The sequence below is a fragment of the Trichechus manatus genome, unplaced genomic scaffold (assembly GCF_000243295.1).
Source record: "Trichechus manatus latirostris isolate Lorelei unplaced genomic scaffold, TriManLat1.0 scaffold00102, whole genome shotgun sequence".
Lineage (NCBI taxonomy): Eukaryota > Metazoa > Chordata > Mammalia > Sirenia > Trichechidae > Trichechus > Trichechus manatus.
The window spans coordinates 3,398,026-3,425,702 of NW_004444038.1; the positions used below are offsets into that span (position 1 = coordinate 3,398,026).

The following is a 27,677-nucleotide window of genomic DNA, read 5'->3' on the forward strand; positions in this document are numbered from 1 at the left end:
CAATAAAAGAAAATTGAATTTTAATCACAATGAAGTGGGGTGAAGACTTTGAAGTGGTGACTTCTGGTGGCACAATGGTTAAGCACTCTCCTGCTAACTGAAAGGTAGGTGATTCGAACTCACCCAGTGGCTCTGTGGGAGAAAGACCTGGCAATCTACTCCTGTAAAGATTATGGCCTAGAAAACCCTATGGGGCAGTTCTGCTCTGTCGCATGGGTCCACTAAGAGTCAAAAATCAACTTGATAGCACCTAATAACAGCAACACGTATGCCAAGTTAGGCAAGCACCTAAGGTACGACTCTCAGGGTTCAGCTACCCTGGCTGCCGTCCTCCAGGCCAGGTCTCTTCCTTGCAGGGGGAGGAGAGCCATGATGGCCGCTCCTGGACAAACTTGTCCACAGCCATCCTCTCTCCAGTCTTGGGAGACATTGCTTCTGTGTATTGCCCTGTCCCCCAAACCCAACTCCCTTCTCCCTAAATCTGTGCACTTGTCTTCAAAGCCTCTCTTCAGGAGGCTCAACATAATCCCAGCCTGCTCCCCACGAAATTCCCACCTCCCCCGTCAAAGTCCTTACTACATTGTTGGAATGAGGGGAAAACAATAGAACAAAGACTAAAACAGGAGTTAATAAGTTAGCAAATCGTCCTGCAACAAGTGTTTTGAGTTATTGTTATTATAAAAACATTTTAAATTTAAATGGTGATGTATACTTTACAAAGTGTTTTCATATACATATACTGTATTTCTTCTTCCAAACTACCTTGTCAAATAAGAAATTACAGCCCCCGTTTTGCAAAAAGAACACCCGAGACTCAAAAAAGCTAAGTGACGGTTTCAAAGTCTCACAGTTTGTGTGTGTGTGTGTGTGTGTGTGTGTTCTCAATAGTGCTTACACACTAGAATAATCAGGGGAACTTCTAAATAACGCCTGTGCCAGGACTCACGTGGGAGGAATTAAATCAACATTTCCGGAGGTAGCTCAACACTGTGCTTTCTTTCTAATGTTTTCCCAGTGATTCTAATATGCAAGCAGTGATGAGTACAAGAAGGGAACTTTAAACACAGTTTCTCTGATTTCAAATGCCATGGTTTTTTTTAAAAAAAATATTATACGACAATAATCATTTGAATGTGGCTTATGAGGATTTTGGAGCCGTGGTAGCTTAGCGGTTAAGAGCTCGGCTGTTAACAAAAGTGCCGTGGGAATCCACCCGCCGCTCCTTGGAAACCCTACTCTGTCCTATACGGTCACTATGAATTGGAATCGACTCAACAGCAACGGGTTTTAATGAGGACTTTAATTCTTATTTATTCTGAGAGTTGGAGGGAAAATGGTTTCCTTAGGCATTTCTTGGTGTCCTCAGCAGTGCAGGGAGAGGAACTTCAGGATACAACCTGGCAGCAGGGAAGGAAGGCAGGGGTAGGAGAGAATGCCAGGTGCTCCTTGAAGTCCTTGAAGATCAAGTTTCTTTGGACTGGTTGCATGTATTAGAGTTTCCAAGTAGTTTCTAATGTGTTATCATTAACTCTAGACCCGTAACCGTGTGTGAAATGGGTCCTGGGCAGTGGGTAGAGGACCGTCGAAGATGACACCTAGAAGCAGTGGCACTTTTGTGGAGAGAATTGGCAAGAGTGCTCTACAAGCATGATGAGTCGTGTGCTTGTGACAAGAGCGGGCAGTCAGGGTGTGGAGCGGCCTCTGGTCATCATCAGTCATTGTGTACACCACTTGCCTTCCCCTCCACATCTCTCCTCTAGGCGGGGAGAGATAAGAAGAGGGAAAAGCTGTGCTTTCTTGCTATGCTCGTGTATGTATTTACAATGCAGATTCTTTGGGAGGCTGCATTTTAATAAGACAGCCTTCCCATTTCAAAGCTTTATACTTTTCATTTGGGTGGTATTGATTTCCCTCTATTGGGCAGTTGGAAAAGAAATTTTATAAATGCAGCTGAACTCATTTTAAGTGTACTTGTTTGATGGGATGGGGGGTGGTGGGAATCTTATTTACACAAGAGATAAGTCAGCTGATTAGGGGACAAGCCCATTTAAAATATGTGCTTTAAATCCTTTTTACGTCTGGTTTTAAAAACTTATGTTCTGTGTAAAATAATAGCCCCTTCACTGAGTATGTAAAAACTTGGAGATTGTAAGGGAGTTAATAAGAAAAGTCATTGTCTGTAAAATAAAGATCTGATAAGGAAAGAGTGAAACTTGGAGTGAGTTGTCTCAAAAAAAGAAAAAAAAACAGCAAGTAAAGAAAATACCTCGAGGCAGCCAGGTGTGGCGAGGTCTTCTAGACTTCAAGATAAAAGTCAGGCTGGTTTTTTATTACCTTAATTGCTTCCTGCCTATTTGGGTCCCTTGTAGAGAGTGAAAGGCAAGAGATCAGAGGAGAGAAAAAAAACGTTCTAGAATGATAAGAGAGGCACACTGCGAGACCTACCATTTGTTTAGTGCCGTCGGTCTAAGCAGGTTAGTGATCTGGGATGGCTGGTGTGGAGAAAAATCCTTGGCAGGTATGAGCAGCTGGGGTGGCCTAAGAGAACAAGGGACTCTAATGTCCAACAGCTGAGGTTCCTAAGATGCATTTGAGCCCTGGAACAGATCTAAACCCAAACCAAACCCGTTGCCTTTGGGTCAATTCTGATTCATAGTGACCCTATAGGATAGAGTAGAACTGCCCCATAGGGTTTCCAAGGAGCACCTGGTGGATTCAAACTGCCGACCTTTTGGTCAGCAGCTGAGCTCTTAACCACTCTGCCACCGGGGCTCCCTGGAAGGGACATGACCCTAAAATTTGACTTCACAAGGAGTTAGGAGGACACTTTCCAAGAAGGTATAGGGAAACATTAAGTTATTGTTAAGAGTTAGCAAATACTGAAAACATCAACATTTTACTTAAGCATTTAAAAAAATGTTAGTCTAAAAAAAAAGCAACCAGATTGTCCAGCCTTAGAGAAAAAGTTGACTGAATTTGTTTATATCCATTATGGAATATCATTATACAATTTTAATGAAAATAACAATAACAAAACCTAAAAAAGAAAAAATCTTAGTCTTTAAGTGCATCTTTATGGAGTGTTCTTTGATTTCTAGTCTATTTAACTATTACGCTATGTGTAAAAGATTAATGAGCAACCATCTGTGTTAGTTTATTTCTTTATCACCCCACTAATTAAAAGCTAGGAGCCCTGGTGGCACCGTGGTTAGGAGCTCGGCTGCTAACCAAAAAGTCAACAGTTCGAATCCACCAGCCGCTCCTTGAAAACTCTATGGGGTAGTTCTACTCTGTCCCATAGAGTCTCTGTGAGTCAGAAGCTACTCAAAGGCAAGGTTTAGTGAAAAGTGTGGCAGTTCAGGCCACTCAGATGAAGCATCTGCCTCTGCTCCTCTAGCAAAAGTTTTTTGATGTTGTTAGCTGCTGACTCATAGTGACCCCATGCAAAACAGAAAGAAATGCTGCCCAGTCCTGCACCATCCCTAGATTGGTTGTGGATCAGGCTGCTGTGACTCATAAGTTTTCAATGGCTGATTTTTGACAGTAGATCACCAGGCCTTTCTTCTTAGTCTGTCAGCTCTGCTGAAACCTGTTCAGCATCATACCAAAACCAAAACCCACTGCTGTCGATTCTGACTCATAGTCGGATCTGCTTTCGCTTGACTCATAGCGACCCTGTATGACAGAGTAGAACTGCCCCCTAGGGTTTCCAAGGCCGTGATTTTTATGGAAGCAGGCTGCCACATCTTTCTCCCATGGAGTTGGTAGTGAGTTCGAACTGCTGACCTTCCAGTTCGCAGCCGAGTGCATAACCACTGTGCCACCAGGGCTCCTTTGTTCAGCCTCCTAGCAACACACAATCCACCACTGACAGAGGGTGGTGGCTGCACATGGGTGGAGGTGCATTAGGCGGGAATCCAACCCTGGTCTCCCTTATGGAAGGGTAGAAATCTACCACTGAAACACCAGGGCACATTAACTCTTGAGAGTTAAATCCACTACCTTAGCTGTGATGTGGCCCTTGTAAACATCTTTTCATAGGAACTAAATAAAACATTCAGAAAAGATTCGTTTATTCGTTTAGCAAATAATTGAGTTTTCTGTGTGCTGCACATTTGATGAGTACTGACTGCTGAGAAGCTTCCAGTCTAGAGGAGAAATCTAAGCTATAAGTAGTTGTCTGGGCTGTGGTAAGGTCAGCCCGAGATACTACAAGCCAGCTACACTGCCAGCTTCTCACTGTCTCCTGTTTGCCCCTGAATCACTAATTCCCAGCCCAGTGCCTGGCACATGGTTGGCATTCAATAATGCTCATTGAAATGAACTTGATTGTGGGTGTTCCAATATGTTTTTGCTGATTTGTTGTAATGTGTATTTACAAATTCTTGTTTCCCTTAAGATAAAGTCCTCCCAGTTGCTACAGATTATTGTTAGCATTGCCAATAATTATAGATCCTGTTTCAGGCAGTTTATCTCCATTATTGCATAACTCAGAATTGATTTGCTCTGCATCATAATTTGAGTCTCATTCTTCTCTGTGTCCTTGCATTGTCAGGGTGACCTAAGTACATCTCTAAAGCAATGTTGTCATTACTCTTTCCCTGATACTGTTGAACCCTCCTATGCCCTTTGATACCTTTGACTATTAGCTGTAATTACACTCCATTTTTCTTATTATTTGCTGTATATTGCTTTGTTGTCCCATGTCTCCAATGTCATCTGGTGTCCCTTGATGATATATTCTGGAACCGACTCTGCATGTCTGGAATATGCATCTATTAGTCAGAATAACCTGTGCTCATCACCTATACTGTCACACTAATGGCACTCAGTGATATTTATGAGTCTTTGCAAATACCACAATGGCTTCGGCTGCATCGCCTGATTGTTTTTCTGATACTAATGTTTGGATGTTGGCTAATTTTCTTAAGCGTAATGCTGATAAAGTAGTGCTATTACAGAAAAGTCTTCCCCACAGAGAGATCTATTGACTCTTTCATCCTGCATGGTTTCTTGAGTCTTCTTTTTTCCCCCCAGAATTTCTAATCTTCGAATCACTTTTGACTTTGAATTTCCTTGTAAGACATCTGTTAGGTGCTGTCAGGTCTGTTCCGACTCATAGTGACCCTGTGCACCACAGAATGAAACACTGCCCGGTCGTGCACCATCCTCCCAGTAGTTGTTGTGCTTGAGCCCATTGTTGCAGCCACTGTGTCAGTCCATCGTGTTGAGGGTCTTCCTTTTTTTCACTGACCCTGTACTTTACCAAGCATGATGTCCTTCTCCAGGGACTGATCCCTCCTGACAACAAGTCCACAGTATATAAGATGTAATCTCGCCATCCTTGCTTCTAAGGAGCATTCTGGTTGTACTTCTTCCAAGACAGATTTGTTCATTCTTCTGAAGGATATTCAATATCCTTTGCAAACACTATAATTCAGAGACATCAATTCTTCAGTCTTCTTTATTTATTGTCTAGCTTTTGCATACATATAACCTGTAGCTGTTGAGTCGATTCTGACTCATAGCAACCCTATAGGACAGAATAGAACTGCCCCATAGAGTTTCCAAGGAGCATCTCATGGATTCAAACTGCCGACCTTTTGGTTAGCAGCTGTAGCTCTTAACCAGTACACCACCAGGGTTTCCGCATACATGTAAGGAAATTGGATACACTATGGCTTGAGTCAGGTGAACCTTAGTCCTCAAAATGACATCTTTGTTTTTTAACACCTTAAAGAGGTCTTTTGCAGCAGGTTTGCCCAATGCAATATGCTGTTTGATTTCTAAACTGATGTTTCCATGGGCATTGATTGTGGATACAGGTAAAACGAAATCCTTGACAACTTCAGTATTTTCTCCATTTGTCATAATGCTGCTTATTGATCCAGGTGTGAGGGTTTTTGTTTTCTTTATGTTGAGGTGTAATCCATACTGAAGGCTGTGGTTTTTGATCTTCATCAGGAAGAGATTCAAGTCCTCTTCACTTTCAGCAAGCAAGGTTGTGTCATCAGAAAGCATATCACAGGTTGTTAATGAGTCTTCCTCCAATCCTAATGCTGCCTTTTTCTTCGTATAGTCCAGCTTCTTGGATTATTTACTCAGCATACAGATTGAATAAGGATGCAACTCTAAGGCACACCTTTCCTGATTTTTAAACCACACTGTATCCGCTTGTTCTGTTTGAATGACTGCCTCTTGGTCTATGTACAGGTTCCTCATGAGCACAATTAAGTGTTCTGGAATTCCCATGCTTTGCAATATTATCTATAATTTGTTATGATATGCACAGTCGAATGCCTTTGCATAGTCAATAAAACACAGGTAAACATCTTTCTGTTATTCTCTGCTTTCAGCCAAGATTCATCCTACGTCAGCAATGATATCCCTTGTTCATCATCTTCTCCTGAATCCAGCTTGAATATCTGGCAGTTCCCTGTCAATATACTGCTACAACCACTTTTGAATGATTTTCAGCAAAATTTTACTTGCATGTGATATTAATGATATTATTCAATAATTTCCACATTCTGTTGGATCACGTTTCTTTGGAATGGACACAAACATGAATCTCTTCCAGTCGGTTGGCCAGCTAGCTGTCTTCCAAATTTCTTGTCATAGATGAGTGAGTGCCTCCACCGTAGCAGCCATTTGTTGAAACATCTCAATTGGTATTCTGTCAATTCCTGAAGGCTTGTTTTTCTCCAATGCCTTCAGGGCAGCTTTCACTTCTTTCTTCAATACCATTGGTTTTTGAGCCTATGCTACCTCCTGAAATGGTTGAACGTCGACCAATTCTTTTTGGTATAGTGACTCTGTGTATTCCTTCCATCTTCTTTTGATGCTTCTTGTGAACTGAAATGGACTGGTATTGGCCATTTTGAATCGGACAGTCATATGGTCTACTATGCTGGGAATGACAAAATAAATAGGAATGGCATTGCATTCATCATTTAAAAGAACATTTTTAATATTTTCCCCATAGAATCCTTCAGTATTGCAACTTGAGGCTTGAATTTTTTCTTCAGTTCTTTCAGCTTGAGAAATGCCGAGTGTGTTCTTCCCTTTTGGTTTTCTATATCCAGGTCTTTGCGTATGTCATTATAATACTTTACTTTGTCTTCTCGTGCCACCCTTTGGAATCTTCTGTTCAGCTCTTTGACTTCATCATCTCCTCCATTCGCTTTAGCTATTCTACATATAAGAGCAAGTTTCAGAGTCTCTTCTGACATCCATTTTAGTCTTCTCTTTCTTTCCTGTCTTTTTAATGACTTTTCACTTTCTTCATGTATAATGTTCTGGATGTCATTCCACAACTCGTCTGGTCTTCAGTCATTAGTGTTCAATGCATCAAATTTATTCCTGAGATGGCCTCTAAATTCAGGAGGGATATACTCAGGGTCATACTTTGGTTCTCATGGACTTGTTTTCATTTTCTTCAGCTTCAACTTGAACTTGCATATGAGCAATTGATGGTCTGTTCCACAGTCTGCCTCTTGCAATGTTGTGACTGATGATATTAAGCTTTTCCATTATCTCTTTCCACAGATGTAGTTAGTTTAATTCCTGTATATTACATCTGTCGAAATCCATGTTTATAGTCGCTGTTTATGTTGTTGAAAAAAGGTATTTGCAATGAAGAAGTCGGTGTTGCAAAATTCTACCATGCAATCTCCACAGTAGTTTCTATCACCAAAGCCATATTTTCCAACTACAGATCCTTCTTCACTGTTCCCAGCTTTCGCATTCCAATCATCTACAATTATCAATGCATTTTGAATGCATGTTTGATCAATTTCAGACTTCAGAAATTGGTAAAAATCTTCTATTTCTTCATATTTGACCTTAGTGGTTGATGCGTAAATTTGAATAACAGTCGTATTAACTGGTCTTCATTGTACTCATATGGGTATTATTCCATCACTAACAGAGTTGTACTTTAGGATAGATCATGAAATGTTCTTTTCAATGATGAATGCAATGCCATTCTTATTTATTTTGTCATTCCCAGCATAGGAGACCATATGCTTGTCTGATTCAAAATGGCCAATACCAGTCCATTTCAGTTCACTAGTGCCTAGGACATCGATCTTTATGCATTCCATGTCATTGTAAGACATTTGAAACAAATCATTGTTTCATGATTTTATTATGTCACTGTCTTACATTTAAATTATTGATACCTTTTGATGGGAATTCATCTGAAACAAAAACACCATGGGCATAAATAATGATCTCTCACACCCCTGAATCAAAAGGTGGATTGTATGTTGATCATAACCATTGCTTTTGTCATTATTTTTCTGTCATCATTTCAAATAATAACATACTTTCTTGTTTAATAGAAATTTTCATGGTTCTCTTGAGTACTGCTGTTATGATGTCATTTCCTTCCTTTTACTTGGGCAATTTGAATCACTTATTTCTTCAATTGACTTTCTATTTTTCTATCCAAACCTTTTCTTATGTCCTTTTGCTCCATGATTATTTTACTTTACCTTGGATTACAATTAAATCCCATTCCAAAGCCAAAAACCAAACCCATTGCCATCGAGTTGATTCTGACTCATAATTAACACTCTATAAGTTTGGAAGTCGTGCTAATGCAGAGCACTATTCCTAGAGATATGTCTTTTTTCTGTTCTTTAATGTCATACCAAGCCCAGAATCCACTCAAATTGTAATCCTTTGAGACCGAAACCCACTGCACTGTTCCTCCTTGTCTTCATCAGTCAGTGGCTAAGGTGAAGTGCTATCCATCTGTTTAGATCCATCCATTCTCTTAGTCAGTGGCACCTCCTTGGTCCCCAGCCTTCTGCCTTCTTCCCATCTTCCAAAGGCTTCTTTAATGAAATTGTCCCTGTGTCCTCAAACTCTTCTTTTAGTGTTTCTTCTAGCTTCTTGCATTATTACCTGGCTCTCATCTGGGATCACAACATCTCCTGTAGTCCATCAAATAGTTGCCGTTTATTTTCTCAGACTTCATTACTTCAGTTACATAACAAGGCATTGACTTTTTCCTGGCTCTCCATTGCTGCTGCTTTCAGACCATAACGCCTCCACTTCATTTATCAAAAGAGAATGAAGAAAGAGCAACACCAAACCCTGATTTCAAGGCTCAAGACATTTCACACTAATCACCAACTCTTTCTCCCCATTGCTATTATCTGCCTAAACCAGAAACCATACCAAACCTGTTGCCATTGAGTCGATTCTGACTCATAGCAACCCGTGAGGTGATGACTTACTCACTGACCTTGAAAACATCATGCATTTTACATATGTCTTTTTCTTTCCCTCCAAGGCCTCTCATCAGTGTGGGTGACCTCTATATCCTGTAGGTACTTGCCCATCCTTGACCTTCTCACCTCCACAGACCTCCACTCCTCTTTGTTTTTTTCCCTCTCATGGTCTGATTTTTACACTTGCATGCTTATCACGGTAATGGTAAACACCTCCAAAGTCCCTTTAAAGCCATGACTTTGGACCACAAATTTTCTCTATCTTCTGCTAACTTGTTAATCTCTTTCTATCATGACACTTCTTCAACCTTACTGAGACTTCAGCCCATTGACCTTTCTATATTTTTTCTCCAGCAGCCTTCTCTTTTTGCTTTCCTCCTCATCCAGCTTACAATTTTGCCAATACTCAAAGCCTTCTTGCTTCCCCCACCATGTGTTTTGTTTTCCCAACTGATCTGACAAAAATCCACCCTAGATGGACCCAGTTATCTATTTCTTCTGTGCCTGCACCTAAATAGTTAAGTGCTTCTGGAGAAAGTAACATATCAGGGGAGATTTGATCTACTTTAAATCCATGATCACTACACTGCAATACTGCTTGGCAATTCTACTAGATTTCTCTAGTTAGCTTATTACCTACTCTCCACAAAAATGATTTCAAGCTCTTTCCAGTTTCCATAAATCTCCAAGTACTTTTTTGATCCCACACTTTTGGCTGATGATCCCATTACCTCCTTTACAAAGGAAGAATTACTATTGGATGGGGATTCTATCATCTGCTGAAAAACACACAAGCAAACCTACCTTGAATTCTATACACTCCATCTTCCCTTCCTTCTGACATAATAAGCAGATACCTCCATTTATTTTCTGGACCTCTACCCTCTGCCATCATATTCCTTTTCACTGGAATACATTTAATCTCCTTTTCTCCAGGATAATTTTCATTGGCTTTTAAATGTATTCCCATTGTGCAGTAGCCATCACTCAGTTTTAAAATATAAGCACCATAAATTTTACAAAGGCAGTAGAACACAGTGGTTAAGAGCACAAAATATGGAGCCATATTTGTGAGGTCAAGTTCCAGATTCACCACTCTTTATCTTTAGGACTTAGATAAGATACCTGAACTATTCAAGTTGCAGTTCATCCTTAAAATAGGAATGATTACAATAGAGTTAAGGAGTAACGCATCAGTATATGCAAAGGGCCACCACTCATCTGTCAGTTTGCCATACTGTGGTGGCTTGCTTGTTGCTGTGATGCTAGAAGGCTGTGCCACCAGTATTTCAACACCAGCAGGGTCATCCATGGTGGACAAGCTACAGCAGGAAGCTTCCAGACTAAGACAAACTAGGAAGAAAGTAATAATCTACTTCTAAAAATTAGCCAATGAAAACCCTGTGCATCACAAGAGACTATTGTCTGATATAGCCTTGGAAGATGAGCTCCTAGGTTGGAAGGAACTCAGAGTGCACAGTGACCGCAAGGATGGACTTAAGCATACCAATCAATGATCATGAAGATGGTGCAGGACCAGGCAAGTTTCATTCTGTTGTACATGGGTCTTCATGAAGTCATAGAGTTAGCTTTGTATGTGTTTGCTATTACTGTTAGTTTGTTTCATAATCAGGCCATAATTTTCTTAGAGTTTTTTTGCCTGTCCTAAAGTTCATATTTGCTTCCCTTTTCATGAGTGACAGAATAAAGTGTCTTCATTATAAGTTCTAGTTGCCATATTATATTGTCTGATGCCCCCTTCTTGCATCCCTCTCACATAGAGCCCTGTTTCATTGTTCAATCTGGACCAGTAGCCCTCTGGTCTGCTCTACTCTGGCTCTGCTCTCATCTGGGACTTTATTTACCTTCTCTTGGCTTGGATCAATTGTTTCCTGAGTCCTAAGACTTACGCTTCTCATTATATCTTCGTGCATTTGCTGGTTTCTATTTGCAAGGGTTTTCAGAGAAGGGAGTAGAGGAGGTAAAAGTTATGAATCTCTGAATGTTTGGAAAGGTGTTTAGCATATGCTCATGTTTGATTATAATCTGAGTTCAAAATCATTTTCCATTAGGACTTTAAAGGCATTTCTCTGTTGTCTCCAGTGCTGCTGATGAGGCACCTATCCATTTCACTCTTGTACTTTAACAGTCTACTACCCCCACCCTCCTAGATGCATTTAAGAGATTTAACTTTGCTATTGTGAAAATGTGGAAGGTATACTTAGGTGTGGGTCGTCTTGCATTTATTCTACTTGATACTGATTGGAATGACTGGTGACTTTTTCCAGATTTGGGGAATTCTCCTGTTATATCTTTAGAAACTCTTCTTTCTTAGTTGCGCAGTGGTTAAGAGCTACAGCTGCTAACCAAAAGATTAGCAGTTCAAATCCACCAGCCACACCTTGGAAACCCTATGGGACAGCTCTACTCTGTCTTATAGGGCCTCTGTAAGTCAGAATCAACTCCATGGCAACGAGTGGTTTGTTTTTGTTTTTTTTTGGTTTGGTATTATTTGAATATTAGACCTTCTGAACTTGTCCTTTATGGCTCATATTTTCTTTTACATTTTCTATTTCTGTTATTTTGTTCCACATTCTGGGAGATATCCTAGACTTTGTTTTCCGGTGATTTTATTGATGTGTAACTTTTTTTTTTTTTAATTTCATAATCCTATATAATTTCTTAAGTGTTCTCTGATTGTAACTTTTTATAGCATTCTTTTTCTATTTTATAAATATGACATTTCCTTGAATTGCTATGACTCTATCAAGTAGAGGTTTTCTTTTCTTTTTTTCAGTTCTCTTTATTCTCTGAATCGGTGGTTGCCTGTTGGGTCCAGCTTTTCTGTTTGTTTTTCTCAGTCTTGCTTTTTCAGGCTGAGGATGTTCCACACTGGCTGTTGTTGTTGTCAGCTGCTGTGGACTCTTGGAGCTGATTTTGACTCATGGTGAGTCCATGCCACGTGCAGAGTAGAACTGTGCTCCGTAAGGTTTTCAATGGCTGTGATCTTTCGGAAGTAGATCACCAGACTTTGTTCAGAGGTGCCTCTGCGTGGGTTCCAACAGTCCACCTTTAGGTTACTGGTTGAGCACTTAACTTTTTGCTTCACCCAGGGACTCTAGGATGGTAAAACCAAAATCAAGCCAAACCCGTTGCTGTCAAGGAGATTCTGACTCATAGCAGTCCCATAGGACAAAGTAGAATTGCCCTATAGGGTTTCCAAGGAGCGGCTGGCTGGTGGATTCAAACTGTTGACCTTTTTGGTTAGCAGCCAAGCTCTTAACCACTACACCACCAGGGCCTCTGGACGGTGAAGGGGGTTGCTATTATGCGGTACACAGAATAATAGAAGGAGTCTGCAACGTTTAGCCTAAAGAGTTTTCAAGAAAACATAAGAGCTTTATTCAATTCTGATTGCGGAAGAATGCTTGAAGTCTTTACAATGTGTGTCCAGAAGTTAGAATTAGGATCAATGAGTAGAAATTATTAGCGAAGCTGGGTTTAATATAAGGATGAATTTTCTAACCATTATACTGTGTAAAAGAAGCCCTGGTGGCACAGTAGTGAAGCACTTGGCTGCTAACCAAAAGATCGGCTGTTCGAACCCTTGAGCCGCTCCACAGGAGAAAGATGTGGCAGCCTGCTTCTGTAAAGGTTACAGCCTTAGAAACCCTATGGGGCAGTTCTCCTCTGTCCTACAGGGTTTACTATGAGTCAGAATCAACCGGATGGCAACGGGTTTGGTATACTATCTAAAAACGGAATAAGCCTCCTTTGGAGACAGCGACTTCTCCATCACTGGAGGCCTTTTTAAAATGTAGGATGAACACTTGCCAGAGATTCTGTTGATGGGATTCCCCCAGAAACTGGCCTTCAGGTCTCTTCTCTGAGTGAGTGTCAGACACCCACTAAGGCTCCTGCCCACAGACCCCAGAGTCAATATTGAGAACCAGCATGTTTCACTGAGATCAATGAAAATAATTAAAGTGCCAGGAATTAAAAGAAAACTAAAATAACTAAGCCTGTGAATTTTTACCAGAATAGAAAATGTTGATAATGATATAATGATTTTCAAAATCACGTTGGATGCAGTCAGGAAGGACCATACCAAAAACCTGCTGACCTCAAGTCAATTCTGACTCATGGTGACCTTGGGCTCTCCATTTCAGAGATGAAGAGAAAAAATATCATTGCCAACAGAAAGATTTTCTTTTAAGTGTAGGTTTGTTCACTGGTCAAACTGTAGAATATCCTTTTTTCCAGAGTGAAATGTTTCTGAAATAGCATAGTTAACATCAGCTAATGCAGAAAGTACAGAAATGTTAAGATTCTGTACTCTTCTTGGAAATTATATTGACCCTTATTTAGCTTTTTAAGATATTCTTTCATTTAAAGTTAGACATGAACAACCTGAATGGCAACCTATAATTCTTTAAAAATATGAATTCTTAATCTTATTCTTTTCTGATATGAAATATATGAAAGTGCCAGGTATATTTTATCTTTTAGTACAAATCAGCATGCCATCCAGCAAATTAATGGCCCATATTTTAAGGCAAAAAGTGCTAAGTTATTTCTCAGTGGGAGGGAAACACCTTTGAGTTAAATACTTACAGTTTATGCCAGTTGCAGTGTGAGATACAGCTGCTTAGGAATTGATTTTTTTCTTTTCTTTTCATAATACAGTGAATTTTAATAAGTGAGCCCACTCATTTACTCCAGTGACCAAGATCTTACCCAAGTGAGGCTAGTTGACTGGAGCTCTGGCAGTTATATACTGCTTGTGCTGACTTTGGTTCATATCTGACTAGCGTGTTCATCCTTATTATGGTTATTATCTTAATGTTCAGCCTTTGCTTTTGTCCTTTACTTTGCTTTCATGAGGAAAGGAAAGAAAAAAAAAAGATATGCAATAATAAATGAGATATATGAATAGGGGAGTAAGCCAGGAGAAATGTTGGGATAGGCCAGAGAAGAATGGATGAAAAGTCACTGCCTAACAGGTTACTACTGTTAATTCAAGGCCGCAGTCTAAGATTTTCAAGTGGAAAAGGGAGCCGTGGTGGTGGTTGTGTTGGGGGTGGGGAGGGGATGGAGGAAGGGCGGAGCTGGTGCGGGAGAGGAACCCATGAGATTCTGCTGGACGCCCCTACAGGAGAGCCAACGCCTGACCTCTAAATGCAGGCTTGCTATTTTTAATTTCAATGACTCTATTAAAAGAGGTGGAGGACCCAGGGGACCAAACTGGACAGAAGGCTTTTTTAGGGGATCAGGGCTTTCGTTCAGACTGTTTCCAATCGCTCAGAATGCTCTAGTGGTTTTGGACTCACAGACAGAGGTGTGAAGCCTGAGACAGGAGAAGAAAGGAAGGTAGAGAGAGGTGAGGGAGATGCGTGCTGCAGGAAGTGAACACGTTACACCTTCAGGACGGCCAAAATGTAGTCCCTTCTGCTGGCCTGCCGGGCCTCTGGCCTCAGCGTGTCCCCGGTGCTTGCAAACATTTAAAGAGAGCGCGGCCGGCGCTGGGGTGTCTGCAGAGCATAGTCGTGGGCATTTTTGCTGCTCAGAGGGACAGAATCTAAATTAAACAAAAATCGAGATGAAGAAAGTCAATTACTATTTTTGGCCTGTTTATAGACAAAAACGGAGGCAAGAGTGTGAAATTTCGGGCCTCCTGAGGATATCACCAAAATGCAGTGGATTTTCTAAGTGTCCAAATCCTTTTACTTCATTCTAATATGTCTTTTGTTGCCAGAATTTTTGTTTCTTTGGTCAGACATTTACTTAATGTGAGACAGTTTTTTTTTTTTTTTTTTTTTTTGGGTAGCGGGAGGAGGGCTGGTAGAACTAATAGGATTTACCTTTCAAATAAACAGAATATTTCTGCTGTTATATACTGCCCTCTGCTGGCTACATTAATTGTGTTTTACTGGCTGCCGAAATGGGTGGTTAAGAAGGTTTCATTAATTTAAATAAATAAATACAAAAATTTGTCTTCTTTTTTTTTCTCCTTCTGGGAAAACCTAAAAAAATCTCTAGGTAGCTTCCATATTTAAAATAATAAATACATTGAATGATGTTATTTCTTAACCTTTATATATCCCCCTAAAAATGTAATGGGAATTTTATTTTACAGGGTCAAACAGAGCATTTGGCTGTCTGGTGTATCTTTCTACTTTACTGCACTTAAGACTATTTTTATGGGACTGAAAATTCCCCAAATTTTAGACTCTGTCAGTAATTCTTGGTGTGTAAAGAAACGCTTTTGGACCAAAATCAAAGAACAAAACCAATAATCCAGTGAAATATATTTGAAGCCCCAACAAAAGTTTTCAAGCCACACTTGAAATATAGCTTGTAGATATTAGGCTATGTGTAATTGTCCACTAGCAACGGTAATTATTATTCCATGGTTTATAATAATTTATAACAAATCTTCACACACTATGGAGTAGATTAATGCTTAATTGTCAAGGGAACTGTTTGTGATCTAGCAAGAGTTAGTTGCAAAGCCAAGCTTGGAATTAATTGTCTCAAAGTCCTCAGCCTCTTGCTTTATGTACTGAACAATGCACTGCCTTTAATAATAGTTAGGAAAAAGAATTTCATGTGTCAAACACTTTATTGCAAAACCAAGGTTGAACGGTGAATTCTAATTAAAGCCATTTTATTATTAAAAGGAAACAACAAAACTTTAAAACATCCTTAAAAAGGGAAGCTATTATGGCCTGGAAATGGATTGATCATTGTTTTTTCAACTGAAATCCTTTATAGAGTTAGTTATGTTCTGTTGTTTATAATTATTTGGGGGCTTGGAGGAGCCTCATGTGGCTTTTCCTTGGGTTCTTTAAATTAAATAGCTGTGTTGCATACATCTCCATTTGGCTACGGTTGAGTAAACTTCTTCAGTGTATTGGGGTATCACATCACTTCCTGGATGAACAATTGGTTGCTGAGAGCAGGTTTATTTAAAGCAAGAAACTCGTTTAAATAAGTCTTTGGTCACGCTGTCGAGGGGGTTGTTAATGCACTCTGAGCAACGACTCTACACGCATGGAGAAGTTTATAAAAGAATCTCTGGTCTTCTGACGATGTAGGTCTTCACCAAGCCCCTTTTTGTAAATCTAAGACTTTATGTTCATTTTATTATACACAGTCTTCATTTGAGTCTGAAAAGGGGAGCTGCAGGGTTGACATAAAATTAACTTCTCTTTCAATGTCCTAACCTTTGGGTTTTAATTTATTCACTTGTCAATCTTATGACTGCCTCCTGAACTCCAGCCATTGATTTCCGTCGCCTGTGCTATTTTTCCTGTTTATTATAATATATTGTCCCATTGTTGCTGGCCGTTTGCACTCAGCTCAATTTCCCACACAGTGGGCAGGAAACTGCTCCATGGCATCAGACTTCCTTAGATTGATTTTCACAGAGGCAGGGAGGGACCTGCCCACTTCTGGGCTCTTTGTACTGGGACTACACAAGGGCCCCGTAAACTGCCCTCGGACACTTCCTTCCAGGCCCCCGGGCAGACGGTAGCCTCATCAGGCTGTTCCCACCGAGGTCCCACGCAGCCCCTGGGAAAAGCAGCCCTTATCAGGGCTGCATATTATGTCATTTCTTTTTACATACGATGTTTATTGTATTTAAGAGCCTGCTCTGTGGGAATGTTCTTTTCAAGGAGGACAACGGGGAACCACAGAACAAAACTGGTGAAATCATGCAGCCCAGAGCGTCAGGCCTTCCAGGAGCTTTGCGGTTAGAACACAGAACCCTCGACAACAATACAAATGTTGTCGTTACCCTCCCCATGTCTGGAATTATTTATTGATGAGAAGCTTTATTACCAGTGCATTATCTGCCACCCTAAGTGTAAGTTATAAAAAAAAAGAACCCATTTGGGATGAACCAGGAGACCTAACGAGCACTTTTCAAAAAAAGTCAGTGTTTGTGTTACTATTTTGAGTTTTGCTAAATAAGCTTCAGCTTTTTGAGGCAAACTTCAGCATGTACCCCAGTGAGATGGAATTTAAGACACTTGCCCTACATATTTCCAGCTTTCAGTTGGAAACACTTTCAAACTCAAATTGTCTTAGACAACACATATGGTTGTTTTGTATTAAAAAAGTAGGTCACCACAGTTATTGATTTGCTTACATGTGCACCATTAGGCTGAAATTATTATTATTTTCATTTTGTAAATTTAATTGTCTTTTTAGGGCTAGTTTTACTGCAAAATAGAACAAACACAACTTAGTAGTTAATACTGAACATCAGACACCATCCTCTGGAAATGATTATTAATTTGCACTCTGATATTACGGTTCCCCGAGGAGCTCATTACCAATTAGACAATCTCCTGCAATAAATAGTTGATAGATGAAGCCAGTTTCACAACCACAGCTACAATTCCATGGAGGCATTCTGTATGTAAAAGAAGCTTTTTTTTTTTTTTTGGTTGTTTTTCCAAGTGCAGAAGATTTCAGAGATCCTAGGGAGAAGGATGCAAGTTTTATGAAGACTTTATCAAGGGAACTACCAGTCAGTGTTGTCATACAGCTGAATTCACAGGGAGGAAAGTCAATTTCTATTTCAGAGTTGTAATTGTACGGTGTGAATTATTTTCAACTGCAGAAATTGATGGCCAGTTTTTAGATCTATTGAGTGAATGAATGATTTTAATCAGTTGAAAACCAAATCTTGTTCACTTGTATTAATAATGGGCAGTACTCATAGAGTTTGACTGAGTTTTATTAAGTCATTTCCAAATTTTAGACTTAATTGAATCGGCTAAATCACAGATAGTTTCTCAGGTGAGAAAGGTACAAACATACTTATTTCCATTTTACATATTTGGAAAGTGCTGGTCACAATATTAGGTATGCAGTCATAACCTTATTTCTTACCTGGAACAAGTCACCAGGATGGAAGGTGCCTTGGGCTGGGTTCTCTAGAGAAGCAAAACTAGTGTAGTGTGTGTGTGTGTGTGTGTGTGTGTGTGTGTGTGTGTGTGTGTGTGTGTGTATGTATATGTATAAATGTAGAGAGAAAGATTTATCTCAAAAAAATGGCTCATGTGGTTGTGGAGGCTGGCAAGTCCCAAATTTGTGGGTCAGGCGTCAGGCTGGAGGCTTCTCCTGACTCAGGTGGTTGCAGGGGCTGACAAACCCACAATCGACAGGTCAGACAGTAAGCTGTTGGCTTACGGGGCTGCAGAAGCTGGCAAATCCCAGAATCAGCAGGTCAGACAACAGACTCAAGTCTCATGAACTGGAGGTCAGATGATGAAAAGCCAGATGCAGGAACCGGAGCAAAGGAGAGCCTTGCCAGAGCATCCATATATATATTGGATGCAGGTCACACCCCCCAAGGAAACTCCCTGTACATCAGAGTAAAGGTGTAACTTGAGTAAGGATGTGACCTGAGTCACACCCTCTTGTAAGGCTGTGACTCAAGATACACCCCACACTAATCCTGCCTCATTAACATATAGAAGTTAAGATTTACAACAAATAAAATGGAGGCTAGTTACATAATAGCACAAAAAGTAGGATAATTACATCAGATCACAAAAATGGAAGACAACCATGAAATACTGGGAATCATGGCCTAGCCAAGTTGACACATAACATTATCCATCACAGGAGGTAAACTCTTTTTACCATTGTAAATCTTTGTACTATTCTCTTTATTGGGGGTTGAGGGATTGTTCTCTTACAGGGAATACATATGAATGAAAATGAGATCACTAGATAATTTAATTTGACAAGAATAGGTATTGGAAAATGTCCCAGGTAAATTCTGCTTCAGGGTGATATATTGTTAAATGGAATACATACTATGAGAAGTGACATACACACCCTGGTCTTGAAGTGATTGATACTGTAGCTTACAGGTTTGATCAGATTAATTGTAGAGGCAGACAGGCCATGTAGAAGGCAAGCTACGGTTCTAATGATAGATTTCAGTATTCATTCTGTAATGGATCTCTCTGGTGTCATACTTCCAACTTTGCTTTCTCCTTGGACTATACTTTTAATCCTTGATAAGCCTAGGCCGACATCAAGAGATTGTATGTATTGGATTTTTGTTCACAAATTTTCTTAGATAGTAATTGAAAGTACCCAGATATAAGGGTACAATGTCATTGTCTTGAACTATCTTTAATACAATGCTTATTGTTCTCCTGGTAGAGTAGCATAGTGATCTTAGCTGCATCTCCTGGCCCTCTGATTTAAGAGTCAAAGGGTGATCCAGGGAAGAATGGGAAATTTACATCTGTGAGCAAAGACAGCCACTGGAGAGCTGGGGAAGGGGATACAAGCATAGGTAATTAAGTGTTCCTTTTGAGGAAGAAATCTAGGAGTACTCTAACATTTATGGCTTGGCTTACCAGGCTCTTAACAGTACTAATATCTAATATTGGGAAAATATTAAGAGGACCCAGTTTTGCTTGGGAAGGTGAGTTGATAGCCAGCTCAGTGAAGGATGTGTTGAGTTTGGCATGCCTGTGCACATCCAAATATTTATATCCAGTAGGTAATTACTCTGGGCACAAGAAAAAAGGACAGGGTTGGATCCAGTTGTGAATCTCTGTCTGCAGATATCATCAAAACCTTGAGCATATCTGTGATCACCCAGGGCAGAAGCAAGAAAGAAGACCAGTGGGCTAAGGAAAGGAACACCAATTTGAAGGGTATGGAGAGATAAGCTCAAAATGAAATGGAAAAAAAAAAAATGATGTAGAGAAAGAATCAGAAACGAATAATCTCAAGGAAACTGGGTCAGCGAATCCGTGAGCAACCTCAACTCAGGAAGCCATTTGTTGTGGAGCAATGTCTCTTTTATCTGGAAACTTCATCAGGAGCTGACAAACTCTTGCTAGGGATTGTGAGGCTTGATCTATTATATTTTCCAGAGATAATTTATATAAATCATACAATAAGGAGGAGATACAAACATATGACTGTTCTCACTCTTTACCTATTGTTCTGGGCCATGAGAATTTTTTGCCTGCTGGTTTCTTCATAATATTTCTCCAAAAGTATAGAGACAACACGCCTCTCATCGCATTAGAGGAAACAAGAAAAGTCGTAACACCAGATCATCATTTTGAATCATCTCTGCACTGAAAGAGGGAGGCAGGTCACCTCATGAAAGGAGAGCATTAATTAGACCATGTTCATAGAGATGGATTGTGGAGAAATTTCTTTTCTTAGGTACTTTTTTCCATCTAAATTATGAAACAGCTCAAGGACAAGGATATCGCCAGCAAAGGACAGAGAAAACTAAATGTTTTTTCTTGACCAGGAAATAAATGGAATTTGCTAAACAAACAAGCAAAAAACTCTTCTTGTTGAGGTTTAGAATCCATCAGTCACTGCCTCGCTAATAAAAACAAACAAGCAAGCTAATTAATACATTTGTACTTTGGAAAGGAGACGGGAGTCTTCCTTGACATTTGGCCAAAGGAACGTTTTAAAATACTGGAAGATAAAGACTAAAAAGTGACAATAAAATGATAAAGATGGCTTTGGTGCTCTTTGCTGGAGTCGTTTGTGCGGAGTCCTGGAGGCGGAAAGCAGATGGCAGCTGGTGGAGGAAGGCATGGGAGGTGAAGAAGGGGAGGAAAAGAACGAATCTGTCACTTTCATCCCTTTTAAACAGCTTGACTGAGAGAGAAAACCAAAGGGATAGAGAGTCAGAAAGATATTTATCGGTTTTATTTTGGAAACAATTGAATATGCTTAGAGATCAAGGCGGAGTCTCTGGGTGGTGCAAATGGTTAAGCACCCGGCTACTAACCGAAAGGTTGGTGGTTCAAATCTATACAGAGGTGCCTCAAAAGACAGGCTTGGTGATCTGCTTCTGAAAGGTCACAGACTTGAAAATCCAATGGAGCAATTCTACCCTGCACACATGGGGTGGCCATGAGTCAGGATCCTCTCAATAGCACCTAGTAACAACAAGAGAGGTTGAGGAGAATCAGTATACGTAAGGAGAAATACAAACAACATAAGAGTGCAAAGATATTGGAGCAGGAGAAGGGGATACGCTATAAGCCTTTTCTCACTGGTCATTAAAAATCAAAAAGCCAAACTCATTGCTGTTGAGTCGATTCTGACTCATAGCGACCCTATAGGACAGAGTAGAACTGCCGCATAGGGTATCCAAGGATCGGCTGGTGAATTTGAACCGGCCTTTTGGTTAGCAACCAAGCTCTTAACCACTGCACCACGTCATTGGAATAAAATCAGGATAAAACATTTGGAGTAAAACCAACATATGTTCTAGGATCATAAAGAATAAGTATCCAAGGATAGGGTCTAGTCATCTTAAATATCTTCTAGCTTATTGTCCATGTGGGACAACACATATGTCCACCCTTCTCTTGTCTGCTGTAGAATTTATGATAGCTTTGTCCTACTCTTACTTGAAGAGTCGAAAACCAAACCAAACTCACTGCCACTGAGTTGATTCAGACTCATAGCAACCCTGTAGGACAGAGTAGAACTGCCCCCATAGGGTTTCAAAAGCTGTAAATCTTTATGGAAGCAGAGTACTGGGTCTTTCTCCTGTGGAGCAGCTGGTGGGTTCAAACCAACAGCTTTTTGGTTAGTAGCTGAGTGCTTAATCATTGCACCAAATCTAGTAAAAGGTAATTATATGACTATGTCCTTAGATTCGGAGCCCTGGTGGCACAGTGATTAAGAGCTCGGCTGCTAACCAAAAGGTCGGCAGTTTGAATTCACCAGCTGCTCCTTGGAAACTCTATAGGGCTGTTCTACTCTGTCCTCTAGGGTCACTATAAGTCAGAATTGACTCGACGGCAATGGGTTTGATTTTGGTTTTTGGTATCCTAAGATGCACCATGATCGACAGACATATAGTCAGATGCAGGCAAAGGGTTCATGGCTGAAAAAAATTACCCACAAAAAATTCTATTTACAAGGCTGATCCAGTTGGCTTCCTGAGAGAAACAGGAAAGATACTTTGAAATTATATATCTTAGAATTTAGGAATTTTAGAATTCTCTTAGAATTTAGGAATTTTAGAATCTGAGAAACTGTCAGACTGTCTTCCAAAGTGGCTGTACCGTTTTGCATCCCCACCAGCAATGAATGAGGGTTCCTGTTATTCCACATCCTCACTAGCATTTGTTATTGTCAGTATTGCATTGGGCAAATCTGCTGGAAAAGACCTTTCTAAAGTGATAAAAAGCAAAGATGTCACTTTGATGACTAAGGTGCTCCTGACCCAAGCCGTGATATTTTCAATCACCTCATGCATGTGAAAGCTGAACAATGAATAAGGATAACTGAAGAAGAATTGATGCCTTTGAATTATGGCGTTGATGAAGAATATTGAATATACCGTGAACTGCCAGAAGAAAGAACAAATCTTTGTCTTGGAAAAAGTACAACCAGATTGCTACTTGGGAGCAAGGATGATGAGACTTCATCTCACGTACTTTGGACATGTTATCAGGAGGGACTAGTCCCCAGAGAAGGACATCATGCTTGGTAAAGTAGAGGGTCAGCAAAGAAGAGGAAGACCCTCAGTGAGGTGTATTGACACAGCGGCTGCAACCGTGGGTTCAAACATTGCAACTACTGTGAGGATGGTGTAGGCCTGAGCAGTGTTTCCTTTTATTGTACATGGGTTCAGTGTAAGTCAGAACCAACTTGATGGCACCTAGCAACATCAACAACAATAGGTGGTTAGTGGTATCCCATTGTTGTTTTAATTTGCGTCTCTCCAATGATGTATGATGTCAAGCATCTTTCTATATGCTTATTTGCCGTATGTATATTTTCTTTGTTGAGGTTTTTTTTTTGTAATTGAGTGATTTGTTTTCCTGTTGTTGAGTTTTAAGAGTCCGTTTTTTATCTTGAACATTGTTGTTATTGTTGTCAGTTGCTATAGAGTTGATTTCGACTTACAGTGATGTCCTTTATCGGATATGTGTTTTGCAAATATTTTCTCCCGGTCTGTGTCTTCTCTTTTTACTAGGTATGTGAGCTCAGGAGTCCGTTCACTTTTCTTGTGTGGATTCAGCTCAGGTGTCCAGATAGTCAGTCACCAAGGGTGTGGTGCAGGCTCTTACCTACAGTCCTAGACTGACAGGGGTGATTGGAGTAGGCACAGGTATCTGGCTGCAGTAGGAGGTCAGTGCTGAGGGAGGCAGGGGGCTGACAACTGCCACCTGAGTGTCTGGGAGGAAAGCATGTCCCTGTTCCCTAGAGTGCGTAGGTAGGTGGGTTTTGCAGCCAGACTATGGGCACCCAATGCTGTTGGCTGTAAGGACTAGGAGGCACCACTTATTCTTGGACATCTGTTGCAGGTGGCTAGGTGGCATGGGTGAAGCCACCAGCCCTCAGGCCCCTGATGTGGGTAGGTGAGGACCCTGCTTAATGGGCAAAGCGGTATCAAGTGTCACGAACATGCCACTCTACCGTATAGCTGATACAGTGAAGTTAGGCTTCAGGTACGTACCCTGTTGTACGGTGCTAATGAGGGCCTACGCTGTTGAAATGGACCCACCAGGTCTACACGGGGTGAAAGGCATTCAGAGTCCATGGACCCCTTATACCTGTGCCTAGGCAAAGGAGCTGTGTCTGCCCTAAGTTCCTGGCTTAGGCGAGCTGGCAGATTATTTTTTCCTGTTTGTTAATTTATTCCCCCTCCAAGGCTGGGGGAATGGCTCGGGGCGGGTGATGGGTTCTACTTCCGGCACATGGGACATAGCAATTGCTGAGGCCCAGGACCTGATGCCGAGTGGGGAGGGAGCAGGTAAATGGGAGAGAGGTTCTTCCCAAACAGGGGGTTTTTTTCTCCGCGTGGTAGGTTAAATGCATGTACTTGTCTTCGCTGACTGAGTGCCGCTTTTCGCTGGCTCTGGAGGCCTGGACAGACTCTCCTCCACTTGGCCTCTCTGGACATGGAAAACGCGTCCCGGACGCCACTGCTTGCCTCTCTCCCCTGCCACTCCGTCGGATTTCTCAGCTTTGCCTTTGATGTTCAGGGCTCCTAGATTGTCATGTATAATCGATTCGCTTGTTTTTTTGGGTCTTTGTTGTAAGAGGGACCGTTGGAAGCATCTGACTACTCCGCCATCTGGCCCCGCCTCCTGGCTTGTCTTTTTATTCTCTTAACTTTGTTCGGTGTTTAATCCAAAAGAATACTCTTCAGCTTCAGTCTGGAAGCTTCATCTTCCCCCCTCCCCAAGGGTTGCGGTTTTCATATAGAAAAATAAGTTTCTTGTGTTCAGTCAGAGAATTGTCTGATTGAGAAGCAGCTCCTATTTGCCTTAAGGCTGAAGAGTGAGAGCTGGAATATCACCTGTCCCTGTCTCATGCTGCACATCCAGTAAGGGTTGGGAAGGGAAGTTCTGTCGACTTGCTATTCTTCACTTCCCTCATAGGATCGTTTATTTTCTCTCACACACAGTAAGAAACAGCCCTGCACTTAAGTATTTAACCAGCCAAGGCTAAGGCAATTAGGTTCATCTTTTTTTGATGTCCTAAAAGAGATGGTTGGATGAATCTCAGCGGCCCTGTGGTGATGGAAATGTAGTTCCAGCTGACTGGAGATGTTTTTACAGTTGTCCCTCTTTAGTTTGGAACTCTCCAAACAAATAAAGATTGGCCTTGCAGCTTTTTTTTTTTTAAATTTATCCTTGGACTAGAAATCATGTTAGTTGGTTCCGTTTAATGCACTCTACTGATTAATCCATTTCCTTAACTTGATTTAAGTACTTTAAGACATTACAAATGCAATCCCCGTTTCTAAAGATTTCTTCTCTTTTATCACTTTCTAAGTCTTTAATTTGCTTTTATATCTCTTCACTATCTAACTGATTACTTTCCTTAAAGAATGCTCTCTTTTTACCATAATTTCCTTTTCTTCCTGGAAGTGATTGAGAGTATGAAGGGTCCTTGAGATATTGTGAGGATATTAGCTACATAAAATGAGAAATGGGAACTGAGCTATGAATTTAGAAAGAGAATTTGTGATACGTGGACATAGGCCAAAAAGATACCATCCGAGGAAGTCGGGTAATTGCAATGCTAAGTTACACTTTTCGTTTTGCTACTGGTTTGAGAGAACTTTTCCTATTATGAAGGCAAATTGCTACCAATTACTGTTTATTAGCTGAGTCGTGATTTCTTTCTTGCTTAAGGTCAAAGACTGAGTTATCTATTCACGCAGAAACATGAGGCAGTAGAAGAGAGAGAGATCGTACATAATGTTGATCTGATCATCAACAGGAAAGGATCTACTGAAGTTTGCAAAAGTCAATGAGACGTTGAGTGTCTTCATCACTTCATGCCACTGTTTGCCAATAGGACTGGGTGCTGCTTGATGCAATGGTTAGAACCTCTTTTTCCTTCAGTTGAACTATTTAAAGATAAATGAACAAGAATAGATACACATAAAGAGACCAATGGTCATTGGTGGTTACTGGTGGAGGTGGGTGGGGGAGTGAGAGGAAAACACTCTTTAGATAGTAGATACTTGTTATTTTTGGTGATGGAAAAAGTGGCACCAAATGTGGGTGTAGTGAGCACAGCATGACCAAAGTAAATGATGTCACTAAGAAGCACTAAAGAGAAAAGGATGCCTGTACTAAAGAATTTTACATATATAAGATGGTAACAACTACGACAAAATCCAAAAAACGAGTATATGATCACCTATGAATGGGTATAAGCATATAGGTATATGGGTAGGTACAGATGCATACAAATGTGAGAACAGATAGAAGTATATGAAAATACAGATACGTATGTGCAGACGCATATATTTGTTGAAGACATAATTACAGATACCCCTCAGACATAACCAAACACCTTCTGAGTTTGGTTTTCTAGGTGTGAAAGCTTAGGACCACAATCTCATGGGACAACTCAGTCAATTGGCATAATACAGTTCACAAAGTTTATGTTTTGCATCCTAGTAAAGCAAGTAGTGTCTGGGGTCTTGCAAGCTTGCAAGCAGCCATCTAAGATATAACAATTGCCCTCTACTTATCAGGAGCAAAAGAGTAAGATGGAAACCAAAACCTCAGAGAAGAAACAAGTCTGCAAGGCTGATAGCCTACACGAGCCACTCCTCATCTACCCTGAGACGGGAAGATGTAGATGGTGCCCGGTTACCACCACTGACTGTTCTGACTGGGGTCACAATAGATTGTCCTGGATAGAATGGGAGAAAAATGTAGAACAAAACTCAAATTCTTAAAAAAGCCCAGACTAACTGGGCCAGTTGAGACCAGAGGACTCCCTGAGACTATCAGGGTGACACTCTTTAAACCTTGAACCAAAATTATCCCCTGAGATCACCTCTTAGCGAAATAACCTAATGGCACACAAAATAAAAGCTATTACCCGTAACAACTGTGCTCTAGTGAAAAACCATCTGTATGAGACCAAAAGGTCAACATTTACTCTAAAGCAAAGATGAGAAGATAAAGGGGCAGGGAAACTAGAGCACTGGAAATGGAATAACCAGAACGCAATTAAACAGAATGTTCACATGTTGTGAAAAATGTAACTAATGTCATTCATCAATTTGTGTGGAAATCGTCAAATGAAAACTAACTTGCTGTGTAAACTTTCACCAAAAACACAATAAAATATTATTTTAAAAAAGCTTCTTTTGCATTAAAAAATAAAGATAAATAGAGAAAAGATGATATAGCTATTAATTGAAGCCCTTCCATGAAAGAAGACGCATAATAAAGACGAAGGGAACTATGACCTACCTTGGCTGGACAAATCAAATGTTGGAGAAATACCTACGGGATTCTCCAAGCACAGTCCTATATCTATATGTTGTTTACATATCCAGCACTGGAGGGAAAAATCTAGCCAAAGTCATATTATCATTCATATTCATTTGTTATTTATTTATTTTTACCTGAGGGTCATATGATATTGGTTTCCTAACGACCATGGGCTCAGATGTCATGAATTTTGATTGTTCTATTTGATTTTTGTGAATATGGGAAGCATATTCTTAATCTTAGTAATTTATATATAACTTCACTTAAAGGAGTCTAGCTAAAAAATAAGAAGATATCAGAGATACGAAAACCAAAATGGTTCGTAGTCCTTGATTCTTTTTTTAAATTAAAATTCCAGTATTTTGATAGCATTTTCTTGTATTTTGCCAATATATAGATTCAGTTACAGTCTCTGTTAGCACTGCTTTCCAGAAACAGAGGCAGGGGGAGGAACTCAGAACAATTCACTCATCAAAAGGTCTCTATTTTTTGTTTTGATCATTCAGAAACTTTTCCTCAAAGATTCTTGAAAATTACTGTTGAATAAGAAGGATCACCTTATCCTAAAGTCTCGGGAAGAAATTGGCAGAATGCCCTTCCTCCTGAGTTAGGACAGATGTTAAGCAATTGAGTCCTTCTCATTCTTCAT

General features: G+C 40.4%; 1 long non-coding RNA gene across 1 annotated transcript; it reads left to right on the forward strand.

Annotated features, from left to right (window-relative positions):
- Window positions 1-27,677, forward strand: LOC111821742 (uncharacterized). The gene is made up of 3 exons (XR_002825079.1): window positions 1-104; window positions 25,424-25,613; window positions 27,535-27,677. It is a non-coding gene; the product is annotated as an uncharacterized LOC111821742 (long non-coding RNA).